The sequence below is a fragment of the Bos grunniens genome, chromosome 15 (genome assembly GCF_055505025.1).
Source record: "Bos grunniens cultivar Pamir isolate PY7600 chromosome 15, Bosgru_T2T1.0, whole genome shotgun sequence".
Classification (NCBI taxonomy): domain Eukaryota; kingdom Metazoa; phylum Chordata; class Mammalia; order Artiodactyla; family Bovidae; genus Bos; species Bos grunniens.
Genome location: NC_141179.1, coordinates 71,033,387 through 71,045,706, shown reverse-complemented (window position 1 = coordinate 71,045,706; position 12,320 = coordinate 71,033,387). Strand labels below are relative to the sequence as shown.

At 39.5% G+C, this 12,320-nt stretch overlaps 1 protein-coding gene and 1 long non-coding RNA gene across 11 annotated transcripts in view; one reads left to right on the top strand and one right to left on the bottom strand.

The window, feature by feature from the left end:
* LRRC4C (leucine rich repeat containing 4C) overlaps window positions 1-12,320 on the top strand; it is a 1,485,185-nt gene that overhangs the window by 1,388,485 nt on the left and 84,380 nt on the right. The window lies entirely within an intron of this gene.
* On the bottom strand, window positions 1,543-11,221 carry LOC147358451 (uncharacterized). Its single transcript, XR_015141677.1, has 4 exons — window positions 11,096-11,221; window positions 10,725-10,837; window positions 6,193-6,326; window positions 1,543-3,880 (listed from the first exon to the last, which is right to left on the bottom strand). It is a non-coding gene; the product is annotated as an uncharacterized LOC147358451 (long non-coding RNA).

Sequence of the window (12,320 nt, the reverse complement as noted above, 5' to 3'; positions counted from 1 at the left end):
GTCAGGTCCAACTCTGTATCGACCCTATGGACTGTAGCCTGCTAGGCTCCTCTCTCCATGGGATTCCCTAGGCAAGAACACTGGAGAGGGTTGCCATGCCCTCCTCCAAAGGATCTTCCCGACCCAGGGATCGAACCAGGGTCTCCTAAGTTGCAGGCAGATTCTTTACCACTCAGCTACCAGGGAAGACCCCTTATGACCTTACTTAACCTTAATTATATCTACAAAGGCCTCACATTCAAAAACAGTCACATTGGGAATTAGGGCGTCAACATATCAATTTTTATGGTCATGGACTCAATTCAGTCCATAACATGGAGTTTAGTCCAAGTTTAAATACCCTTTACTCCAACTAATGAACTGTGGGCTTTTCACTATTTTCTAGCTGTTTGAGCCTGAGTGAGGATTTAAATTCTCCTGAGATCCGTTTTTTTCTCCTTTGAGATTATGTCATCTACCACATAAGCTGTAATAAATATTACTGAATGTGTAAAACATGGGACTCTCATGTGGTGCAGTGGTAAAACATCTGCCTGTCAATGCAGGGGACACAGGTTTGACCGCTGGGTCGGAAAGAGCCCCTGGAACAGGAAATGACAACCTGCTCCAGTTTTCTTCCCTGGAAAATTCCATGGAGAGAGGAGCCTGGCAGGCTACAGTTCACAGGGTCACAAAGAGTCTGACACGACTACGGCACACAGCACAAAGCATATAAATCACATATAAAGCACAGTGCAGAAAACTTGGCATATATTAGACGCTTGGTCAGTGCAACAGTTGGTAGAAAAGAAGTAAGAGAGTGAAAGTCACTCAGTTGTGTCTGACTCTTTGTGACCCTATGGGCTATAGTCCACCAGGCTCCGCTGTCCATGGAATTCTCCAGGCTAGAATACTGATGTGGGTAGCTATTCCCTTCTCCAGGGGATCTTCCCAACCCAGGGATTGAACCCATGTCTGATGCATTGCAAGTGATACTTTATCATCTAAGCCACCAGGGAAGCCAAGAATACTAAAGTATGTAGTCCATCCCTTCTCCAGCAGATCCTCCTGACCCAGAAATCGAACTGGGGTCTCCTGTTTTGCAGGCAGATTCTTTACCAGCTGAGCTCAATTACCAGGGAAACTCAATTATTTATTTATTGAATGCTGCAACCGTCACGTGGGGTGAGATCTGCCTTTGCTCACAGCTTTCTGAGTGGGAGTTTTAGATATCAGAACATCATGATTTTAGGAGAGGAAGCAGACCTTGGGGATCAAGGTGTACTAGCTTGATCTAGTTCCAGTCCTTTTTTTTTTTTTTCTTGCCTATCAGCAAAGAGAGGTCATCATAGTTCAAGAGAATCTGCTTATTGTCATTCAGCTATTAAATAGCAGAGCCAAGATTCCTGACCTCTTGACTCAGTCTGGTGTTCTTTCCACTACACCAGTTCTTCCAACTTTTTGTGCATACATGATCCTCATGGACATATCCCCATAGGCTCTGGCAGTGCCCAGTTTCATCACATTAGCCAGAATGCCATTCCTTTTGCTCTTACTCAGTGAAGAAATTTTTTTAAAAAGTTAACGAGAATAGCAGTGACTGGGCACAATCTTGAATAGCCTCCATTTGTAACACTGTATTTTATAATGCACATCAATTCAGTTCAGTCACTCAGCCGTGTCTGACACTTTGCAACCCCATGAATCACTGCACGCCAGGCCTCCCTGTCCATCACCAACTCCCGGAGTTCACCCAAACTCATGTCCATCGAGTCGGTGATGCCATCCAGCCATCTCATCCTCTGTCGTCCCCTTCTCCTCCTGTCCCCAATCCCTCCAAGCATCAGGGTCTTTTCCAATGAGTCAACTCTTCGCATGAGGTGGCCAAAGTATTGGAGTTTCAGCTTCAGCATCAGTCCTTCCAAAGAACACCCAGGACTGATCTCCTTTAGAATGGACTGGTTGGATGTCCTTGTAGTCCAAGGGACTCGCAAGAGTCTTCTCCAACACCACAGTTCAAAAGCATCAATTCTTCAGCGCTCAGCGTTCTTCATAGTCCAACTCTCACATACATGGAGTCTAAAAGATTGGTACTGGTGCATCTGTTTGTAGAGGAGGAAGAGAGAAGCAGGCATAGAGAACGGACTTGTGGACACAGGTTGGGGGAAGGGGAGGTTGGGATAAATTGAGAAAATAGCTGTGACCTATGTAGACTACCAAGTGTAAATAGGGAGCTAGTGGGAACCTGCGGTATAGCACAGCGAGCTCAGTTCTGTGCTTTGTGGGGACCTTGATGGATGGGATGGTGGGGGGAGGGGTTGAAGAAAGGCTTGAAAGGGAGGGGATATATGGATCCATACAGCCAATCCACTTTACTGTACAGCAGAAACTAACACAACATTGTAAAGCAATTATACTGCTCTAAAACTTCCTATCAAAAATTAAGAAAAAAAGAATGAAGACATTTTTTCCAAACTTTGCTACTCAGATACATATGATAACAAGTTACTTGAGACACTACTCAACATAGGAGTCCAGTGGTATTTTGGGAAATGGGTTGAGAATGGTTGGTCTAAGTTGAGTTTAGCTTTTAAGTGTTGTGGGACATTCAGCTTTTATCAACAGAACAGGGCAGGTGTTGTGGGCATCCTGATTCCAAGATGCAGAGCCTAAACCTCTAGATTTAAATCTCATTCTCTATGGTGCGGGTGTCATCGTCTAGTTTCCTTTAGTTGGTGCTATCGCCAGCTCAGCCACCTCACTAGAATTTCTCAGTGGCTGCTCCCTGAGCTGTGGTCTCTTCACAGCCATCCTGCAGTGGTAGCACAGCATGATGGCTAAGCACACTGAATCTGTGGCTTCCTTGCTTGGAATCCAATCCTGGTTTCAGTGTTTACTAGATGTGGGACCTTGAGCAAGTTATGACATCTCTGCACCTCCACTTGCTCATCAGAAAAACAAGGATAATGATAGGGCTGCTCATAGGGCTGCTATGACATTTATTCATCATTGGCCATTTGTAAAGAGCCTACATGTAATCTACATTTAAAACATTAAAGAGCTTGTTAGAATGTCACACACAGTGGCTATTGTTAGAAGTATTGGCTATTATTATTATTACCTTTTCATTGCAAGCAAATCCTCAATGTAACTCTTTGCACATACTGGAATAGATATGACAAATCATTTTAATTCCCAAATGTTTAGCTTCCTAGTAGATTAAGAGATTTTTTTTGTAATGCTCTTATAATTCTTTTATTTTCCTTATGTTTATCTTGCTTAGGCCATGTAAGAATTGTGTGTTTTCACAAACTACAAGAAGTTTCCAATCTAAGCATGTAATTACCCTGAGCACTTTGTTCCTAAATCCACAATAAGAAGCATTTAGTTTGTTTTTCAGAGCTATTGTGCTTAATTAATATTTATTCAGGACTTAGTGAAGTCATGAAAATTGACAGGTGTCCTTACCTAAACAGGTGGTGAATATATCAACAGTTGCAGTCAGAACAATAATGCAACAACAGTACTTTCTTAGATCACTCAGACTCACTACTGAGTCTGGTAAGCATCTTTTCTACATTTACTGCCCAACCTGGTAAGTGCACCCCTGGCCAATAAACATACTATTAAGGATATTTTAAGATATTTACATAAAATATGAACTTAATTTCATGAACATTGAAAAAAACTAAAAATTGCAGTGACCTCAGCATACAAAGCTTATTCTGTTTCATAGAAAAGTCAGAAAATAATGCAAAGTTGGTATGAGGGCTATACAGAGGCATAAGGGATTCAGGTTTCTTCTCTGGCTCTGCTCCAATATTTTAGCACAAGGCTTTCAGCCTAAGATCAAAGTATAGTCCTTGAGGTTTGCTGAAGCTCCAGCCATTATATCCACATTCTGGGAAGCAGAAAGGAAGATAAGAGGAAGAAAATTTTGAGGTCATCTCTAATCTGAATTTACTCCTTTAAAACATAATTCTTGGTATTCTTATAGGACACTTTGATGTATATATCATTTAGTTCAAATTTAATCATATAACTATACCTAGGTAGAGAACACTCTGGAAAGTGCAATCTTGTGTTTGGAACTCAGTGTAGCCTCCAAACCAGAACTAAAATTTTAAGGAAGAAGAGGAAGATGGCCTTTTGTGTACAGCTAGCACATTTAAAATGAACCTTTTATTTTGTCTCTTGGTAGTTTGTTGATTTTCCTTAGTACTTAAATGTTTAAAATATATTTACTTCCTATAATATGAAGCATTTTTTCATATCCTTTAAAGTCTCTTTACAATTCAATTGTGATTTTTTTTCTATTTGATTTGATTTGATTAACGTTTATTAATATAAAGCGTTAGTTTTCAAAAGATACAAGGAAACTTCTCATAAAAGCATCATCAAAGAGGGCAAATTTTCCCTTTATTCTTCTCACTTAATAATCTGCTATGGAACCTCACGTGCCAGGCACTGATTTAGGTGCTGAGAATTTAGGAGAGAGCAATACACAGTGTCAGCCACTAGGGGGCGTGCGTATGAATGGGGGAAATAAACCTGCAATGTAATGTCAAGTCGTGGTGAGTAAAACATAGTAAGGATTTAGAGAGGGTTGGGAGATAAGAGCGCTATTTTTGAGCGGGTGATCACGATAGCCACTCCAGCAGGAAGAACGGAAATACAAACGTCCTCAGGGGAAAGATCATGAAGGGGCTTTCCCTGCCGTGCTCAGGAAGAACAAGGAGGGCTCCAAGGATGGACAGGGAGACTGGTAGGAGATGCATTCAACAGGAAGAGCGATCAGAACCAAGTAGACCAAGAGGGGAGAGAATTCCATCACTTTGGAGAATGCAGATAGCATACTGCAGCAGGCAAAGAAAAATAGAACATGAATGACCATGATTTTGTGTTGATTTTTCCCTTCTTCAGTTCACCAGTTATTTAATGATTGTCTGCCATGTGTGAGATGTTTCGGTTACATCCAGAAGTTAAAGTATGAATAATATGGAATGTTTCCTCTCCTCGAAGTGCTTACTCCCTAGAGACTTCAGGTCAGCTCAGGAAGCTTATAACCTCTGCATTCTCTACCTGTATAGCCAGGAAATTTTATTTTTTCCTATTCTCCTCTGCTTAATAGAATCTTTACGTACAAGATAAGCCTTGTATCTTATAGCTTAAAAGTAAGGTCATTTGTCTCCTTTCTTGAAGATATTCAGAAATCTTAACCCCCATCCTGTTATTGAACCCATCTATTTTTTAAGATTTTTTTTTAATATTGATCATTTTTAAAGTCTTTATTGAATGTGTTACAATAATTGCTTCTGTTTTATGTTTTGGTTTTTTGGTCATGAGGCATGTGGGATCTTAGCTTCCCGACCAGGGATCTAACCTGAACCCCTACCCTGGAAGGCTAAGTCTAACCACTGGACCACCAGAGAAGCCCCTGAACTCACTATATTTTTTCCTAAAGAACTCTATCTTGTGTGTGTTGAATTTTGTGTATATTGTTCCCTCTGACAAGAATGTCCTTCCTCATTTCTCTGACAAAATCTTCTTCTTTAATGGTACTGCCATCTCTTTGAAATGATTTCCCCAGCTCTTTCTCACAGAGACAATTGTTTCTCTCTGTATTCAGCCTAGTACTTATATCAGGCATGATAGAGTATTATCAGGATTATTTGTTTATATTATCTTTTTCCAGTAGAACAAAATTCCTAAGGGACAGAATGCAACGTTTATTTATTGTTGAAACTCTGATACCTAACAAAGTGCTGGGCACATAGTGTTTGGAAATATGTCTTATTATATGAAAGAATCTCCCATTAAAGACAAGACTAATGTTAATGTTCACAGTGTGAAGTAAATAGGAAATTCATACATTGTGTTTTAATTATGTAATTTGTTTCTCTCCAGACATCAATATTTGAAGGGAAGCTTTTAGCCCTTATCACAATTTATTACTCAGTAAAACGTGTGGTTTTACATTCCAGTTAAATCTCCTATGTTATTTACTGTGTATATCCTTTGAAGCATCTCGTGGTCTTATGCCCCTGCATATTTCTTGAATTGAGTTGATCTAGATGTAATCTAAGGCTTCCCAGATGGCACTAGTGGTAAAGAATATGCCTGTCAGTGCAGGAGACTATGAGATGTGGGTTTGATCCCTAGGTCGGGAAGATCCCCAGGAGAGGACATGGCAACCCACTCCAGTAGTCTTACCTGGAGAATCCCATGGACAGGAGAGCCTAATGGACTTCGGTCCATAGGGTTGCAGAGAGTCAGACATGACTGAAGCGACTTAGCACGCACACATGCAGGTGTAATCTATTTCTCAATGGACAGTAGGCACAAATCTGTCATGAAAGAGCCACTTTGAGAGGAGCATAAACCATGGAACAATATTACATTTATAGATATGTAAATTTATTTATGAAACCACAGTTCCTCACTGGATTGTGAACTCCTCAAGGTCAGGGACTATAGCTTATTCATTCTCACATAGACCATGCAAGTTGGGACGCAGGCATGTAATCCCCTATCTGAACCCCTTGGGGCAGTGGTATGGTGGTAACTATTTAAAACCAGTTCTCAGAACACACACACACACACACAGAATTCCTGATTTACAGCATTTGCCTATTTTCCTGTATAAATACTCCAACCTTGGCTAATTTCAAGTTATGAAGTTGGAATCACTGACATGAAGTGGGGAAGAAAAGCATATGATTGACTGAGGCAAAAGCTGACTCCAGCACACCATCACTAGGAATCTAAAGGGTTTAAGAATTCAGATTTCTGAATATGTAAATATGGCATATAGTATGTAACACCTCCAGAGGAATCTGGAAATACTTGTAATAAAAATAGTAATATATCTGCACTAAAACAAATTGGTTTTCACACAAGAGGTAGATATAAATGCCAGACATATACAAAATAGCTTTCAGTTTTCAGGGCATTTTTTTTGCAATTTAGAATTGCATAAAAATTATTAGGACAACTTTCATATTTAAAAAATGGTACTTCGGTGGGAAACTATTCATGATCTATAACACACAAATCTGGCTGTTTGATTCCAGTCCTGTTCATTGTTGTGAGCTATTTTGCACCCTATGAATTGTAAGGAGCTGATGGATGTGCAAATTGTGTCTTGTTCAGTAGAACTGACTTTGCTCTTCCAGTGGAAAAATAAGTTTGTCTTCATTTGCAATTTAGCTCAACTTTCCTTTATTCCATAAAATTTTGTATTATTTTGACTTTGAAGTCATAAAACATTTTCTTGGTCCCCTCATCACATTTTTTGGGGGGCTGCACCACACAGCATGTGGGATCTTGCTTCCTAGACTGGGATCAAACCTATGCCCTTTGCAGTGGAAGCGTGGAGTCTTAACCACTGGACTGCCAGGCAACATTTAAGCAAAATTAATTCTTGAATATGTGTACATTTTTATATGCACATGAGGGTCATGATTTTATGTTTTTGCAAAGTTCTTTGAACACAATATAGAGGAGAGATTAGACATGTGGGGTTTCTGAGGCCAGAGTATGGATTGATGTTGAACTGTAAGAGAAGCTTCCCCATGTTCCAATAGCACTGTTAGATGTTAAGAGCCAGGTAACAGTGGCATCGGCTATCCTGCAAGCTTGATTATTTGACTGGGAGAGTTCCGAGGATGCTGGGTGCCTCTGACTGCCATAGGTAAAGGGTGCTATGGGACCGGATATAATGCTACCTTTATAAAGTTTAAGTCTTTTTTTTTTCCCCCTATGGTTCTTGTTCTTCATCTGAGTGGGAATCAAGGACACAAAAATCCTCAATGAGTCATGAATTACCTAAGATGAGCAGGAGCTTGGATGAACCCGTGACTATAAACTTCACTGATAAAATCTGGCCATAATGCTATCTGGTATGACTAATGGATTAATTAACATTCTTATTTTTTAGGGAATGAAGGATATTTTAAATACCAGAAAAGCAGTTCTCACCAATCCCTTGATTCTCTAATCCTGGAAAACCATGGAATCTGGCTATATGTACCACTGTGCCAGATTCTTACTTTCCCACAGTCCAGAAAGCAACTGTGTTTATGTTCTTTATTCAAACTTCTCGTTTCTACCTCCTGATGAATCCATCAGTGAGAACATAAAATGGAAAATAAGAAACCATTTCAGCCTCACCAACAATTTTGTATAATGAACTGAGATTGATGAGGGCTTGGGTGATGGGTTCACAAACATGGGCTTTCTTTCTGGAGTTGAAGCTATTTCAGGGCTGAGAGACCAAGCTGTATAATATAGAGGATTGCCACCACTGTTTATTTCAAGGGAAGGACCTGTCTAGAGTTTTGTTTGTTTACTTGTTTATTAGTGAGTGCAGGCAGTATTGCCTTTGCCCCAGATTTATACTTCTTATTGGATATCTAAAACAGAGAAGTCATTCTGCCTAGAGCCAAAGGTGATGATTACGTGGGTTCTGTGTGTTTAGAACAGAATGAGAATTAGTGACATGCAAGTTTGGCCCTTGCCCCTACACACAACCATCCATGTGCACGCACATATTAAAACAGCACAATCATGATGTATGCTGCCTCTAGTCTGTCTCTTTAAATAGCCAGAATTGACACACATCTCCAACAGACAGGGATTCTGGAACCTCAGGTGTGATTGGACACTCAAAGTCACCATAATAGATTGTACATTCACTACTCAGGAAGGATGGTCTCCCATATTGAGCACTGAGTACTCCCTGAAGAATGGCAATAAATAATACTTCCTTCCTCTGTCTCACATCACGGTAGGGTTGATTTCCTTAATTAATTTTCTCAATTTTTGCACCTTTAAATATATTTATTGGGTTACACTATGTGGCAGGTGCTGTGTTGGTTATTATGGGCGTATAAAGATAAATAGCTTTGCCCTTGAGGAGTTCTAGGCCTAAGAGAAGCTAGCATCACTACACAGTACAATAAAATTAATTTGCAAGCATACTTGATAAGAGAGAGAGACAAAGTTCTATATAGGTTATGAAAATAAAAAGATTACATTTGAACAGAAGGGGATGATGGAGAAGCAGTAGGGATTATGAATGTCAAATCCTTCAGAAAGAAGAAGTCACTTAATGAGGCTGTGGTTTCATCCTTCCCTCAGTGTGACCCTTAAGATCAACTATTACCACACTGTGACTTACAGTATTTTCTTTGATGGTGAACCTGCTTAGTTAAATAAGAAAACTTGATTGGCTGCTTGTTTGATTGGTTGCTTAATAGTAAACCATGCCTGATACAATGGGGTATTAGATTAATAAGTTTTGAATAACGTTTTAATCTCTTATTTCCTTTATTATTGGCACAGAGTTGATTGACAATGTTTCAGGTGTAGAGCAAAGTGATTCAGTTATACATTTTATATATATATATATACACACACACATATCATATATATATGTATTTGCTCTTTTTCAAATTATTTTCCATTATAGGTTATTGCAAGGTATTGATGATAGTTCCCTGTGCTATACATCAGGTCTTCTATTTTACATATGGTAGTGGGTATCTGTTAATCCTCAAATCCTAATTTTATGTCTTCCCCAATTTCCTCTTTGGTAACCATAGTTTGTTTTCTGTGTCTGTGGGTCCATTTCTGTTTTGTAAATAAGTTAATTTTTCTAGATTCCTCATGTAAATAGTATCATATGATATTTGTCTAGATTAATAAATTTTGATAGAAGTGAGAATGTAGGAAAATATCCAGAATTGGGAAATTCCTAGACCTTAATGTGTGGAAGCTTCCAGTAATTAAGGAGGAAGGGTAAATATGTAATTATGTATTACAAAGTCCACAGGGGGAGAAATAGAATAAAAGAACAACAAATTTTATGAACTGTAAAGATTTTGACTATAGTCTAGCAAAGAATTTATCAGCTATTGTCTTTCTCACTCTCCAAATTGAATGTGCAATTTCTTTCTTTGACAGTTTTAGGTGACAAAAACACCAAGGAACCTTGGTATATTTACCCTGGGTTACTCAAATTTCAGCTAGATTCCTTTTATGTATGGAGTTAAGACAGCATTACTGAGCACCAGATTGGGCTCCCTGTGTTATTCAGTAGCTTCCCACTAGCTATCTATTCTATGTATGATAACGTATACATGTCAGTGCTGCTTTGTCGATCTACCCTGTGTGTGTGTGTGCGCGTGTGTGTGTGTGTGTTAGTGTACGATACTTGTTTTTTCTCTTTCTGACTTAATTCACTCTGTATAACAGGTTCTAGGTTCATCAGGGGTGAGATAGGAAAGGAGAGGAAGGCTCAAGAGAGAGGAGATTCATCTCTATGCGCATGCGTGTGTGTGTGTGTGTGTGTGTGTGTGTGTGTGTGTGTGTGTGTATCCACCCACCCCTGGAGGAGGGCTTGGCAACCCATTCCAGTATTCTTGCCTGGAGAATCCCGTGGACAGAGGAGCCTAGTGGGCTACAGTCCATGGGGTTGCAAAGAGTTGGACATGACTAAATTGACTTAGCATGTATGCATATATATATATGACTGATTTGAGTTGTACAGCAGAAACCAACACAATACTGTAAAGCAATTATCCTCCAGTTAAAAAATAACTTAAAAAAGTATGCAACTTTAAGGAAAAAAAGCATTACTGAAAGCTGTAAGAAAGTCATTCTGATGACTCCTGATCTGTGGGTTGTGTCCTGAATTATTGCACTGATAGCTTTCTGAGGTGAAACAAAACCCATCCATTTACCTCTTCTGGATCTGGAGGCACCTCAGACATTCCCTTAGAGAAAATCCTTTGCCAAAGCCAAACTCCAGTCCTAAGGCTCAGAGCCCTCTGTGAAGGTTCTAGGAGGGCTAGACCTAGAAAATAGACATTTTTCTTAGATCTTTGTAGGATTTGTACAATACCAGGAACTTCCACAGGGGCCCCAAGGGCAGACCCAGTGTTGTTGGATAGAATTTATAATGTAATAATGAATAATGTAAGGGAGAGCTGTCTAATGTCAGGGATGATCAAACAAGGAATGGCTGCCTAGGGAGGTTCTGGGACCCTTCCCCATCATCAGAAAGCTTCTGGTATGGGCATGATAAAGATGTCAAAGCAAAAATTGCACTCACTGGCCAAAGTCAAACAGGCAAGGAAGACTTTAAGGCTATTACAGTAAGGAACAGAGGCCACAACCAAACTGAACTCAGTTTCACTGAAGAAGAAGAGGTAGGACTTTTTTAAGGGCTGCTGTGTACTAATGAAAAAGTACTGGAGGCTATTAAAGTCATAGACCATCTGTGTTTGCTAATTGGCATAGGAAAAACAGTTCTTATACCTTTATGACAGGAGGTAATTTTGCAACTTGGAGCCAGGTGCCTGCCAAGTTAGGTCTCTACTCTTCCATTGAAATTGGAAGATTGGGGTACTGTTTCCTTTGTTGATTATATTTCAAAGAGATGGTTCCCAGGACCTTGAGAAAGACATTCCTGGGTGGTAAAAACTGGCCAGAGGCTTTAATAAATATTTATATTCCAAGGGGCAGAGAAGAGATTTAAAATTACAAGTTTTCTAACATAAATGCTCTAACAAAAGGGTCACTGAGAGTCCTTGAGTCAGGAAGAAGCCCATCTAAAGATTAATCAGGCTGATGAAAGGTGCAGCTGATCTTCGTTAAACACATAGTCAAGTGATAAAGCTGGAAATCCAGTATAGAATGTGTGATTCGAGCCTATTATTATTACAATACTTTACAAACCTGAAATTTCCTGTATCTTCAATTTGGTGACAAAGATCAGGAAGGGGGGTTTCTGTGGGGGAATTTCACTCATTTAGCTAGAAGGCATCCAGACATCACTTCCACACAGTTTGGAATCACATGAACTGCTTCCATTTTTAGTGCATGGAACTTTGGTCTAAAATCTAGCATCAGCGTTCCCATTTCCGAGTGAGATGCTGTTTCATAATAGTTCTTTTTCCTTCATGGAGTCTTCTTTATGGCTTTCTTCCAGGAGCCCCAATTATTCTCATTCTATTTGTAGAATCCAAAGATTTAAAATTCCATGTCTCTTTGTAGTTGTTTTCATCAACATGAGGTGGTGGTGCTTCTAATAAAGAATTACTAACTTCTACTTTTAGTAACACACTACCTCATTTGGTTAGGAAAATCCAGGAATTATGGAACTAATTAAATCTATTACATCCCCTCAACTTTTTTCTTGCACCTGAATGTAAATGCCAACACAGCCTATACTCTCTTGTTTAAAAGAGTCTTGATGAGAAGAGGAGAGGAAAGAATCAGTGGAGCGTTTATTCTGCTCTTAAAGGCTTTTCAGATATCATTTGGAGCTTTTGTTT